General features: G+C 43.7%; 1 long non-coding RNA gene across 1 annotated transcript in view; it reads left to right on the plus strand.

The window, feature by feature from the left end:
- The first annotated feature begins 7,029 nt into the window (after positions 1-7,029).
- Positions 7,030-13,841, plus strand: part of LOC144587857 (uncharacterized) — a 44,703-nt gene continuing 37,891 nt past the window's right edge. Inside the window, exon 1 of the long non-coding RNA XR_013543041.1 lies at positions 7,030-12,161. This is a non-coding gene — a long non-coding RNA (uncharacterized LOC144587857). The remainder of the gene's footprint in view (positions 12,162-13,841) is intronic.

A 13,841-nucleotide genomic window follows, 5' to 3' on the forward strand; every position in this document is an offset into this window, starting at 1 on the left:
ACAACTGCATATATGTAGAACCAGGGCTGGGAGATGCATTTTACTAGATAGCGACCACCACCACACCTTTTATTTATTTATTTATTTATTTATTTTGTCTTCTAACAGAGGAGAATAGGGTGAGCTCAAAAAGAAGAGTTCATAGGTTGCTGATATGAATATCTGTTGCCTGAGGCACTCATCTCACTCTGGTCTCATTCAGCACTTACTCAAAGCCTGAAATATAAAGGGTTCAACAGTACCTCTATACACAACTGCCATTATATGGTGCAACAAGGGATTTCAAACTGGCCATCAGATTTTGCACAGTGTGCAAAAGCCATTGCTACAGAAACATCGCTAGGTTTGCCAGGTCAGCAGTTTCTCCTTCCATAACATCTCCAGGCTAAAACCTAAGACCAGGGGCAGACTCTTTTGAGGACAGAGGGAGTTGGGCCTGATGGAGGGATTGCACAATAATAGATCCACAGGTATGGATATACTGTATGTAAATAGAGATGGGAACAAAATGTAACACAAAGCCAAGCTCCACACACACACACACAAACCTCCCCCCAATTAATTGGGCCATTTCACGGTTCATTTCAGGGTGCTTTGGAAAAACGTATTTGACCAAGACGAAACAAAATGGTAAACTATTATCAGTGTTGGCAATTCAGAAACTTCATGGTTTATGTAATTTGGGGATCTAAGAGCAGTAGAATGGCTGCAGACTGAGATGCCAAACTCACAGCATGTCTTCAGCTGATTCTCCTCTCCACCCAGAAAAGTGCTCTTGCACCACAAAACTCTTCATGCATAGTGGATGATGGCAAGGAGTGAGGCTAAACCATCCTTGTGGGGCTAGTATTCCACAATCTAGATGTGCCCACTGAGACAGTCCTTCCTCTTGTCCCATTCCCAGCCAATCCTACTTCCACCTGTTACATAACAGCACTGATGTTACCTGTCTGTCATGGGTTTGGAGGGAAAGTTCCATCCTATGGGGAGTGGAAGGCGGGACATCAGGAGGAGGGGCTGTACTGTATAAATATGTGATGCGTGTGTGGTGAGAAAGAGATGCTGAGACAGACTGTGAGACACTGGGTTGGGACGAAGCAGCAGCTGGGGAAGAAGAAGCTGTTGTGGGAGTCTGGGTGTCTGACAGGGTACTACTGTGTGTCAGAGTACCAGCCTGAAAGGTTCAGGGGTCTGTTGGTTAGCCAGAACTGATGGGTTCAGGGTCTGTGCTTTAAGTTAAAGGTTCTAGGTGAACCAAACTGTATGCTTGTGTGTGTGAGAATAAGCCACGTTACTTTATTTTATTCACCTGATTGTTTTATTTACCCTGTTTGTATTTAAAATAAACCTTATTCTTTTATTGTTTAAAAATCCATCCCTGGTCTGTGTGACTTATTATAGGGAATGGTTGGTGGCAGCTTAGTAACTGTGTGATAGATCCCAGTAGGTCTGGGTTTGTCACATTGATTGGTGTCCAGTGTGTGGGATACGACTGGTCCAGTTGTCCAGTGGTCCAGCAAAGCCTTGGCAAGTGTGCCCAGAGCAAGGGGGATCTAGTCAGGGACAGTCTGAGGCGCGTAGGTAATCTTCTAGGTGTACCTCACGGGGAGGTGCGCTAGTAGAAGAACGTGCCAACTGGGGAGACTTAGATTAAGGTGCTCTGAGGCAGCCTAGTTTTGGCGGGAAAACGCTGAGGCAAAACTGCGTAGCAACAGCGAGCTAGCTTGCCAGCTGAGAGGCCCAGCAGAGGGGGGTAGGCTCTGACTCGATACTGTTGCAAGTAGTGCTGAAGAACAGCAGCAATCTCTATAGGATAGCTGGTTCTGAGGCAAGCAGGGAAAAAAGTGGTCGTTTTATTTTGAGGCTTGACTTTTTAAAGCAGCCTGTTCTGAGGGGGGGTATGCCCTTGACTCGAAGCCAAGTAACAGAAATGAGTGAAGTGAAAGACCCCCAGATTGACCAAGGTTCTGAGGATGAATTTGGCTCAGTGCAAGGTGACAGCACAGGAGAGCAGGACCCAGAACTCAGAAAATTGATCCTAGCCCAACAGCATGAACTGAGGGTGAGGGAAATGGAGGAAAGGTTAGAGAGAGCGAGAATGGAGAGGGAAGAAAGAATGGAGAGAGAGAGAATGGCGTTTGAATTAAGAAAACTGGAACTGATGAACCAGAACAATAATAACAATAGGGATTCTGAGGGAGGCCAATTGTCTAAGGCTGACCTGAAGAAATTCCCTGTGTACCACAAGGGAGATTGTCCTGAGGTGTTCTTTTCCTTAGTGGAAAGAGCGTTTGTGGACTTCTCAGTGAGGGAAACTGAGAAGATGACCATCATGCGGTCTTTAATCAGTGGTAGCCTGGCTGAGGTTTATGCCGAGATGCCTGAGGAATTGATGAAAGATTTTGCAGAGTTTAAAAAACTGGTGTTTGCAAGACATGGGATAAATGCAGAGCAGCTGAGACAAAGGTTCAGGTCCCTCACTAAAAAACCAGAACAGACTTTTACCCAAGTGGGGGCCCAATTGGTGAGGCTGCTTGAGAAATGGCTATCGCAGGAGGGAATAGAGACCTATGAGCAGCTTAAAGACTTGATAGCCCTGGAACAGTTCTATTCAGTCCTGCAGGGGGAATTGAAATTCCAGGTGAGGGAAAGGAAACCGAAATCTGTGGCAGCAGCCGCAGAGATCGCAGATTTTATCTCCCAAATAAGAAAGCCCTTGGGTGAGGGGAAATCTGTAGGTAAACCCAAAGAAACCTACAGCAAGTACTCTCAGGGACCAGGGAAAAGCCAGCAAGGGGGAGGGGCCCATGGTGAAGGGAAGCCCTCAGACATGAAACCAAGACCTCAGATTTTGGAGGGAAAACCAAAACAAGATGAGAGAGAATCAAAATATACCAGAAAATGCTATTTCTGTCAGGGAAAGGGTCATCTAATCTCAGAGTGTGAGAAATTAAAGCAGCTAAAAGGAATGGTGCCTCAGAATTCTAGTGGGACCAAGCCAAAAGCTGTGTTCTGTGTCCAGAAAGAGCAAAGCTCATTGTCACAGAGGGAGCCTGTTGCCATGACTACTCAGTCTGGAACAGCTACCTCTGCTGATCAGGCTGAGGAAAATGGTCCTCTTATGGAGGTGAAGCGCTGCTTGCTGATAAAAACAGATTCTCAGTTGTTTGAGACAGCAGGGGTGGACGTAGGAATACTTGACCGTCAGTATAGGGGACTGCGGGACACTTGTTCCCAGGTAACCCTGTGCCATCCAGATATCATCCCTAGGGAGTTTATAATCCCAAATGAGAGCATGAAGGTGGCAGGGATTGAGGGGCAGATAATCTCTCTGCCAGTAGCAGAGGTACCTGTCAACTTTCAAGGCTGGAGGGGAGATTGGCGGATAGCGATTTCATCGACTCTGCCAGCAGCCGTGCTCGTGGGAAATGACCTGGCTGAACATGTGAAACGGGTGCTAGTGATTACACGCTCACAAGCCACCACAGGGACAGTTCAGGGGGGTAATGATGAGCCAGAGACGGAAGCAGGTGGGGGGAGTTCAGAAGCTGTGGTGGAAACCTTAACCACAGACAGCAGATTTGGACAGGAGCAAAAGGCAGACGCCACTCTCCAAAAGTGTTTTGAACAGGTGACTGACGCCCAGCTAACACCTGAAACCCCAGTGAGATTTCTGGAGGAAAAGGGGATTTTATATAGAGAAACCCTGAGGAATATCTCAAAAGGGGGAGATGGGATCAGAAGTCAGCTGGTGGTACCTGAAAAGTATCGCCCCATGATTTTAAAAAGGGGTCACTCTGACATGTTTGCTGCACACTTAGGGGTGAAAGGGCCCCTTGATTTGATCAAACAAATTTGGGAGCAGGTCACCCAGGATGACCCACAAGACGTTGTGACATACATAGACACCTTGATGAATGACCTAAGGAGAAATCTAGAGCTGGCAGCAGACAACCTGCAAGCTCAGAAGGTCAGACAGAAAACATGGTATGACCGCAAAGCTAGAGAGAGGCACTTTGACCCAGGGGAGGAAGTGCTTTGGCTTAGGCCCTGCAGAGAGAATAAACTGCAGCTCAAATGGGCAGGACCATATAGGGTCATTTCCAAGATGTCAGACCTGAACTACCTAATAGAGCAGGAGGAGAACCAAGCAAGGAGGGTGGTTCATGTGAATGCCCTAAAACCCTACTACAGAGGGGAACAGAGGGTTTTATTCGCGATAAAAGCAGCTGAGAGTGAGGAAGCGGAATTACCCTTCTGGGAGGGTAGAGGGGAAGTAAAATACAACCCAGAGGAGGTAAAGATCAGTCCTGCACTCACCCAAGACCAGCAGCAAGAACTAAAAATGCTGCTTAGTAAATATCAACAGGTGTTTTCCAACAAGCCGGGGATAGTGAAGGGAGTGATGCATCGGATCCACACAGGGGATGCACCCCCGCAGGCAGTATCCCCATACCGAGTAACGGGACCCTATAGGGACAAGGTGCGGAAGGAGCTGGACGAGATGCTGAGGGAGAACATAATCGTCCCCTCTTCTAGTCCTTGGTCCTCTCCGATAGTCCTTGTGGACAAGCCTGATGGGAGCATTAGGTTTTGTGTCGATTACAGGAAATTAAACCGTGTAACCACTCCTGATGCCTACCCAATGCCCAGGCTAGACAACCTGATTGAAACCATAGGGGGTTGTCGGTTCATCTCATCATTGGACCTGGTAAAGGGATATTGGCAATTAAGAATTGATCCCAGGGATCAAGAAAAGACTGCCTTTTGCAGCCCTTTTGGTCTCTATGAGTTTCGAGTCCTGAGCTTTGGTCTCAGAAATGCACCAGCCACATTCCAAAGGCTGATGGACCAGACCTTGGCAGGGCTCAGTGACTTTACAGTGGCCTACATTGATGACATAGGGATCTTCAGTAATACCTGGGAAGATCACCTGATACACCTGGAGTTAGTGCTGCAGAGGTTAAGTGCAGCAGGGCTAACAGTAAAGGCCAGCAAGTGTCAGCTGGGTAGCCCAGAAATAAAATACTTGGGTCACATGGTAGGGGGAGGAATGATAAAACCCCTGGAGGCCAAAATAGAAGCTGTTCGTGATTGGCCTAGACCCAACACCAAGAAAAAGGTCAAATCATTTCTTGGGTTGGTGGGCTACTACAGAAAGTTCATCCCGAGGTTTAGCGAGATTGCGGCTCCGCTGACCGATCTGACGAGGAAGACGGCTGATGACCGCATCCCGTGGACCAGCGACTGTGAGGCGGCGTTCCAGAGGTTGAAGCAGGCGCTAATCAACTATCCGGTCCTGCGTGCTCCAGACTTCGACCGGGAGTTCATCATCTACACCGATGCGTCTAACAGCGGGGTAGGAGCAGTTCTGTGCCAGGAGGATGAGAATGGTGACCAGCATCCGGTGTCCTACCTGAGTAGGAAACTTCAAAAAGGTGAGAGACATTTGGCAACCGTGGAGAAGGAGTGTTTGGCCATAGTCTACGCGATCCAGAAGGCCAAGCCTTACATCTGGGGAAGACATTTTGTTCTGTGTACTGACCATTCACCATTGCAATGGTTAAAGACAATGAAAACCCACAATAGCAAACTTATGAGGTGGGCTTTAAACCTACAGGACTATGACTTTGAAGTGAAGGTGGTCAGAGGGTCAGTGAACTGTGTTGCTGACGCCTTATCAAGAAGACCTGAAGACTGAAGACGGCGAAAGAACATGGACTATATGCATATAATGAAAACAAAAAGTTAAAATGTACCTGGTTTTAAATTGGTTTGTATTAATAAAGGTAAATTGGTGTAATGTATATGGTAAATGTTTAAATGCCTATTTGAAATGTTTAACTTAGAATGTAAGTAAGTATAATATGGTAGGTATAATTGGTGTTGTGTGTTTTATACAGGTTGTTTTTTGGGAAAAAGCACCTTAGCTTTCCCCCTACAAAACAACTTATAAAGAGGGGAGGTGTTACATAACAGCACTGATGTTACCTGTCTGTCATGGGTTTGGAGGGAAAGTTCCATCCTATGGGGAGTGGAAGGCGGGACATCAGGAGGAGGGGCTGTACTGTATAAATATGTGATGCGTGTGTGGTGAGAAAGAGATGCTGAGACAGACTGTGAGACACTGGGTTGGGACGAAGCAGCAGCTGGGGAAGAAGAAGCTGTTGTGGGAGTCTGGGTGTCTGACAGGGTACTACTGTGTGTCAGAGTACCAGCCTGAAAGGTTCAGGGGTCTGTTGGTTAGCCAGAACTGATGGGTTCAGGGTCTGTGCTTTAAGTTAAAGGTTCTAGGTGAACCAAACTGTATGCTTGTGTGTGTGAGAATAAGCCACGTTACTTTATTTTATTCACCTGATTGTTTTATTTACCCTGTTTGTATTTAAAATAAACCTTATTCTTTTATTGTTTAAAAATCCATCCCTGGTCTGTGTGACTTATTATAGGGAATGGTTGGTGGCAGCTTAGTAACTGTGTGATAGATCCCAGTAGGTCTGGGTTTGTCACACCACCATATGTAGCAAACCACTGCTTCTTTTGTAAGACCTGAGCAGAGACTGTTAATGATAGGACCTTTTGGAAGCCATTAATCTATAGTCTCATTATTTCAGAAATGGCTTGATGATATATAAGAGTAACAATTTGGTCTTCCTTCCTTTCTTATTTTGGCCTTACTATTACTTTCCGGAATAGCTATTCTATTCATTAGGTGCAAACTATGCGTTAGGTTCCTGCACTCTGAATAATCCTAATATCACTTGCTCACCCCGCTGCAAGACCCAAATAATGCTCAAGGTTTCTGTTCCAACCTAGCTGGAGCCATGGAGAGGCGTGCTATTTCAGGACAAAGATCTAAATCACAATTTTCACTGAGAGTCCTTACTTATCACAAAGCAATGGATGCACAATAATCTTTCCCCTTCCCCAGGCTGCTGAAACAGAAAAACAGAGGAGGTCTGGTGGTGATACATTTTACTATGTCAGTGTATGTCAAGACAGCCCGGAATTCTGACTATAGGGATGTGAAGAAATGTTTGCAGATGCTGCATTTCTCAGATGAGACTCCCAAGAAAGAGAGGAGTGCTCCAAGGAGGCACTAAGCCTTTTCTACATGCTTTGCACACTTCCTATAAAATGTATCTAGTTTTCCTCCCATTTCTGCACACACACACACACACACACACATAAAAAAGGTTGATTGTTCAGAAAAAAAGCAAACAACCCATCCAATGCTTCTGCTTAATGAACTGCTGTAATGAAGCAGTTGTTCTTGGGTTTTGCTTTTTGCAAAGTATGAAACAATTGGCTTCACAAATATACACGTTCTCTTCAAAAATCCTGCCATCTTTTAGGAAAAAGAACATTTTCTTAATTTTTCTAGTTTAGAGCACAAGGATGAACCAGAGGTTTCATTACATTCCTATCTGAGTGGATTGTTTTTTTCAGCATCCCAAAATTTCAGCACTGATTTTTGATGAAGCAGAATGTATCCAACTGTAGTCTATGGTAAAAACAAGGTTCTTGAATTGTGCCAAGGAACTAAAGAATGACAAAAGAGGGAGGATTACTTAGCAGTGATATAACTATGGAAACATCTACTATTCAATAACAGCATCAAAGATGCATATGTATTCAGGTAGTTTTACAATCAAAGCACCTGCGGCTCAGCAAAGATGAAAGTTAGATTATGAACACAGTATTCTTCTGCCTAGTGATCGGTACTCTTTAGTTTTGACAGTCTTTTTCTCCTGCCCAAATTAATTCTCAGCAGCTTCTCGTTAACTTACATCCACTTGCAATTAAGAAAGATGTAGTGTTGCTTAGCCAGCAATTATACCTCTGTTTTGCAACAAATGTAGCGTAGGCTTTCTTTAGACAGTTGATCTTCGAGACCAATGATCCCAATCTGGGGTGTGTGTATCCCCAGGAATATGAATCAGGACATTTAGGGGTATGAGAGGAAAAATGAATAGCAAGAAAAGGCACATACATCAATAATGCAAGACATTTATATCCTGAGCAATGAGAAATGCCTTGGCTTCTTCCTTCTCTCCCTGGCCACTGCATGAGAGGCCCAGTTGATTGGCTTTCACTCCAAGGCTCTATCTGCTTTTGTTCTGTCACCCCGGGGGCTTGTGCTGCCTGCTCCTTTCCTAACAATGGCGATTTGTATGGGAAAAAAATTCCTTACAGGTTTTAACCCATTTGCTGACACACTCATGCACACAACCAAGTATGATGAGGAAGCAGCCTGAAGACAAGATGGTGTAGAGTCTCTCCTAACCCCACCCTCTAATATGGAGGGTACAATTTATGCAAATAGGCTGTCAAGGAGTACACAAGTTGGGTTGGGAACCACTGTTCTAGACCATCAGAAGATTTTATTTGTAAAGCATCTGTTGTATTTCAATGCATTGATAAACTTCAATGCTAAGGGACGTTTTTCATAATCCACGGTTTTGGTCTAGCCTTCAGCCATCCTTTGCAGGTCCAAGAACTCACCCACCAGGGACTATGAAGGATGATGATGTGGCAGTTGTCACTACTTTTCAGGAGTTCTTTTCCCCATAGGCTTTTTATTAATGTGAAGGGGCACAAGAGGGAGTTTGGAGAAAATAGATGGCTAGATTCCTAGTCTTTCCTTCTGCAAGACAACTACAATAATATGTTAGGGTTTCTAGCTTTTTGTTGCCAGAACATGACTGGTAATGGACCTACATTAAAAAATATCTTGGACAGGACTGAAAGTGTCAGCAATGGGAAACTTACTTAACAGTATTGTAAGACAAGGGTGATAATGAAATATATACAGATCATTACCGGTCTAACAAAGGTTTCACCCTTGTCTGTGGAGCACCTCAGATTCACCATATGGAGAATCACCTTTGCTCTGATTGTAGGGAAGGAAAAGGCCTGGCTGAGGAAAACTTTGATAGATGAGATGGAATGCCTGTATCTTCCTTTCCAAGGGAAAAAAAGCATTGTCATTTACTTCATAAAAAAAAGGACCTGTTGTTGTTCCATACATCTGTTTACAAGAATAAACAAGTATTTTGTGATGACATGACACTTTAAAGCAATACTATTTCCTGGGGCTGACAGCAATACACCCCATTGGGCCTTGCCTAGATTTTACTTATAATTTGGAGATGTCAGCTGCTTAGGCACATATTTTTCCTGCTTAAAAACAGAAGATAGGGAAACCGGGAGCCTGGACCATCCCTATTGTTCGAAGATAACCTTTCCACTTTCTACTAACAATTTTCTGTTTTACCACTCAGCTGGTTTTGTAAGGAGCTAAATTACCATGCAGGTTGCTGCAGGATTTTCAGTTGTAACAACAAAAGCTCTTTGCTGCCCCCTACTGTTCAGTTCAGTAGATGACCGTTATTGGTTATTCCATATGCTTGTGTGAAACGGGCAAGATTTTCCAAAATTGAATTTAACTCTTTTCAATAAATATAGCAAGCAGCAATCAATGAGGGGCAAATGTTTCTAAATGGTAATGAATGCATAAGACTTTTAGTAAATGACCCATGTGGCAGAAGAAACAAAGATGACGGCATGTTGAAATTGCAAAACCAGAAAATGGTAGGAAAACTTCAAAAGCAAAAGAAGGTAGAGGAAACTCTTACGGTTCTGCTAAAATGAATTTTTTGTGTGTGTTCACTTTCCTAAGTGTCAAAATACGCTTCCTGTTTTCACCATTTTAATGCTCATGTTATTGTCAGGTCTTTCTTGTGCATTTCAGTTCCCCCACCCAACACTTAACTGATTGGTTGTCTCATCCTGACTTTGTCAGATATGATGATTTCATAGGTACTAGCCATCAAAATCACACAGGCCATCATAGCCAATTGCATTGATGGCTGTGGGGACAGTGAAGGCAATGAAAAACAGGGGATGACGGCTTCAGGAGGCAGCAATTCCAACCAAGACAGACCAGAACACACACAGCAGCACTGAAACAGTGCAAATGTTCACTGAAGTGAATCACGTCGGGTGGCAATAAGTGGGCTTTGTTTTGCATTACATATTTCAATAAGAAAATATTCAGATGAATTGTGTTAGCTACTGCATAATGTTGAAATTACGCAACAATGGAAATGAAGAAAATTGAACCATGTAATAGATAATCTTTAAAACTGTATGCATTTGGGCTTTGTTCTGTCTTTTTCTTTTACTTAAAAAAAGACAACAATTTGATGATCGTGCAGTATTTATTAGGGAGTATTAATAAGCAAATGAGTATTTGGTGACTGGCGAATGGAACAAACAGGGCCTGTAATGAATGGTGTGGCTCCAATGAAGCACAAACAGGATGTGAGAAACATCATCATAGCAAACAGTAATTTGAGGCATATGCACCTCTGTTTAGCTATATAGGCCAGTATGTTACATTACCATATTGCAAATGTTCACATTTAATTAGGGCAACAAGCCAAGGTACTGAAAAGAAGTGTGTGCTGCCTAAAGAATTCCCATAATCTGTGTTTATTGCCAAAATAAACAACCTCTTTCAATCAAAAATTCAACCCAGATGAATAAAAGAGCTAAGATTTTTTTCTTTTAAATGAGATACCTATAAAACATATGTATTGCTACAGGCACGTATAGCTTGAAACCTCAGAACAAGTAAACACAATCCCAGAGGCACAGTAAATAAAATATAGCAGCTGCATTACATCATCCTAGCTTGGCCTTCTCTGATCAAGACTGAGACTAAAAATACCCTCAAGCTACATAGCAGCTCTGTAATGGAGTTCACCGCCCCCCCCCCTTCACTCTGCAATCAAAACTGCGAAAATTGTTTTTAATTCAAAACATTAATTTGTCATTTCACACTTAACCATGAACAGCAGACATGAAAAGCCCACTTTGCTTTAAAAAAAAAAAAAAGGCAGCCTGACAGGTATTTCACATACCAGCACACCAAGTAGAAAATGATACCTAACGGCTGTGTAGCAAAAACAACAAAAGGCAGGAGAAATGCAGACCAGAAATAACAGCAGAAACCTTAAATGCTGAGCAGCATCACCCATTGCACCAGCTCCAATGAAAAGCTCAACCTTCAGCAGTCTTGATCATTGTAAAAGACCATTCCACACATTATGTATGTAGCAGGTTGCCAAGAGGCTATAGCCAACTCAACACAAACCAGCAGCCGATCACTGCTTCCTGGCGCATATGTCTGTACTACACAGCTGTTTATGTGATACATTTGCTACTTTCATTTGCTTCATATTTGGGGGCATTTAGACTAAACCTCTTAGCCAGAAGGCTTCAGTTTCTCCAAGTGTACACTGTCCCGTGCGCACATAGTTGTCTTTCTGGTGCCTGTTGCATCAAGAGGGTCTTAAACGACCCACCCCCTTGGTTTTCAACAGGGTGATTTCTGGCTTGTGTAAGAGCAAACCAGAGATCACTGGGAAAGCAAGGAATGGCCTGCGCTTACCAAAATGATTTGGATACTTAGGAGTGACTATGCACATGCAGGCCGTCTCCAAAGTAAATCTCAAAACAGCCCAGTGTTTGTAGTGTTAGAATTGGTCTGTGTTCTTGGCAGCTCGTGTGGTGGTAACTAAATACAAGAAAACAGCTGAACCCCTGACCTGGAGCTCTTGGTGACAAATAGCCATGGAAGAAAAAAAGATTGCATCATCTTAGATTAGTTGAACATAAAGCACAACATGGTGTGACTTCATTTTGAATGCAAACCAGAGATGTACATCACAATATTCTTCAAACTCTTTCCTTAGATGGGGGAGGATCAAGCATTGCAAGGGGGTGCAGGTGCATATTCCTAGAAAGCCATCTGTCCCCAACACACAGGTATCAGGTAGCCAAGAGGAGGGTACCATTTCTCAGGATAAGGCCAGTGGGAAGGCAAGTTTTCTCAGGATAAGACCAAAGCAGCTGAAGGAGAGACAGTGTCCTGATGAGAAACATCCGAGAATAAAAGGGCAGGACTGGGAAGGCAGAGAGTTGTTTTTTTATTTCTGAAGAAGAGGATGAGTGGGAGAATGCAAGAGAGGAGAATGCTGGATCCTGTCTACACTCACCTGATTTGTGCACTTGCAACAGGAGTCAGACACCAGAGATTCCACTCATGTGCTTGTACAAGGCTATGTTAGTCTGGACACCACTGCAGCTCTGGTGAAGTAAGTGAGGGAAAGAACTACAGTGCCTCGCTTAACGGGTGCCCCGTTTAACGATGAATCCGCATAGCGATGAAGATTTTGCGATCGCATTGCGATGTTCCCTATAGGACAAAACCTAATTGATTATAAATGGAACATCAGACCATGCTCACCTCTTTAATCTCTCCAAAACAGATAATATGCTAAATCCAATGGTAAGTCCAAATTAAAATGAGACTAACATAACTGCTGGTTTGAGTCCCATTCATTCAGAGTGTCCACCCTAACAAGAACTGAATTTAGCCAAATAATGCCTGTTAGTGGTGTTGCAGGACTTAGTGGAGAGTTCCGACTAAACGCAATCCACCTGGAGTAGGAAATGGCAATGCCACTCCAGCATCTTTGCCAAGAATGCCCCATGATCAGAAACAAAAGGCTAAAAGATATGACGCTGGAAGATTGGCCCCTCAGGTCGGAAGGCATCCAACATGCTACTGGGGAAGAGTGGAGGACAAGTACAAGTAGCTCAAGAGCTAATGAAGTGGTTGGGCCAAAGCCGAAAGGACGCACAGCTGTGGACGTGCCTGGAAGTGAAAGGAAAGTCCAATGCTGTAAAGAAAAATACTGCATAAGAACCTGTAATGTAAGATCTATGAGCCTTGGGAAGCTGGAGGTGGTCAAACAGGAGATGGCAAGAATAAACATCGACATCCTGGGCATCAGTGAACTAAAATGGACAGGAATGGGCGAATTCAACTCAGATGATTATCATATCTACTATTGTGGACAAGAATCCCGTAGAAGGAATGGAGTAGCCCTCATAGTCAACAAAAGAGTGGGAAAAGCTGTAATGGGATGCAATCTCAAAAATGATAGAATAATGTCAATACGAATCCAAGGCAGACCATTCAACATCACAATAATCCAAGTTTATGCACCAACCAGCATTGCTGAGGAGACTGAAATTGACCAATTCTATGAAGATTTACAACACCTTCTAGAACTGACACCAAAGAAAGATGTTCTTCTCATTCTAGGGGACTGGAATGCTAAAGTAGGGAGCCAAGAGATAAAAGGAACAACAGGGAAGTATGGCCTTGGAGTTCAGAATGAAGCAGGACAAAGGCTAATAGAATTTTGTCAAGAGAATAAGCTGGTCATCACAAACACTCTTTTCCAACAACACAAGAGGCGACTCTACACATGGAAATCACTAGATGGGCAATATCGAAATCAGATTGATTATATTCTCTGCAGCCAAAGATGGAGAAGCTCTATACAGTCAGCAAAAACAAGACCTGGAGCTGATTGCGGCTCTGATCATCAGCTTCTCATAGCAAAATTCAAGCTTAGACTGAAGAGATTAGAAAAAACCACTGGGCCACTCAGGTATAATCTAAACCAAATCCCTTATGAATACACAGTGGAAGTAAAGAACAGATTTAAGGAACTCGATTTGGTGGACAGAGTGCCTGAAGAACTTTGGATAGAGGCTCGTAACATTGTCCAGGAGGCAGCAACAAAAACCATCCCAAAGAAAAGGAAATGCAAGAAAGTGGCTGTCCAAGGAGGCCTTACAAATAGCAGAGAGGAGAAGGGAAGCAAAATGCAAGGGAGATAGGGAAAGTTACAGAAAATTGAGAGCAGACTTCCAAAGAATAGCAAGGAGAGACAAGAGGGCCTTCTTAAATGAACAATGCA

Source organism: Pogona vitticeps, chromosome 3, assembly GCF_051106095.1.
Source record: "Pogona vitticeps strain Pit_001003342236 chromosome 3, PviZW2.1, whole genome shotgun sequence".
NCBI classification, from domain to species: domain Eukaryota; kingdom Metazoa; phylum Chordata; class Lepidosauria; order Squamata; family Agamidae; genus Pogona; species Pogona vitticeps.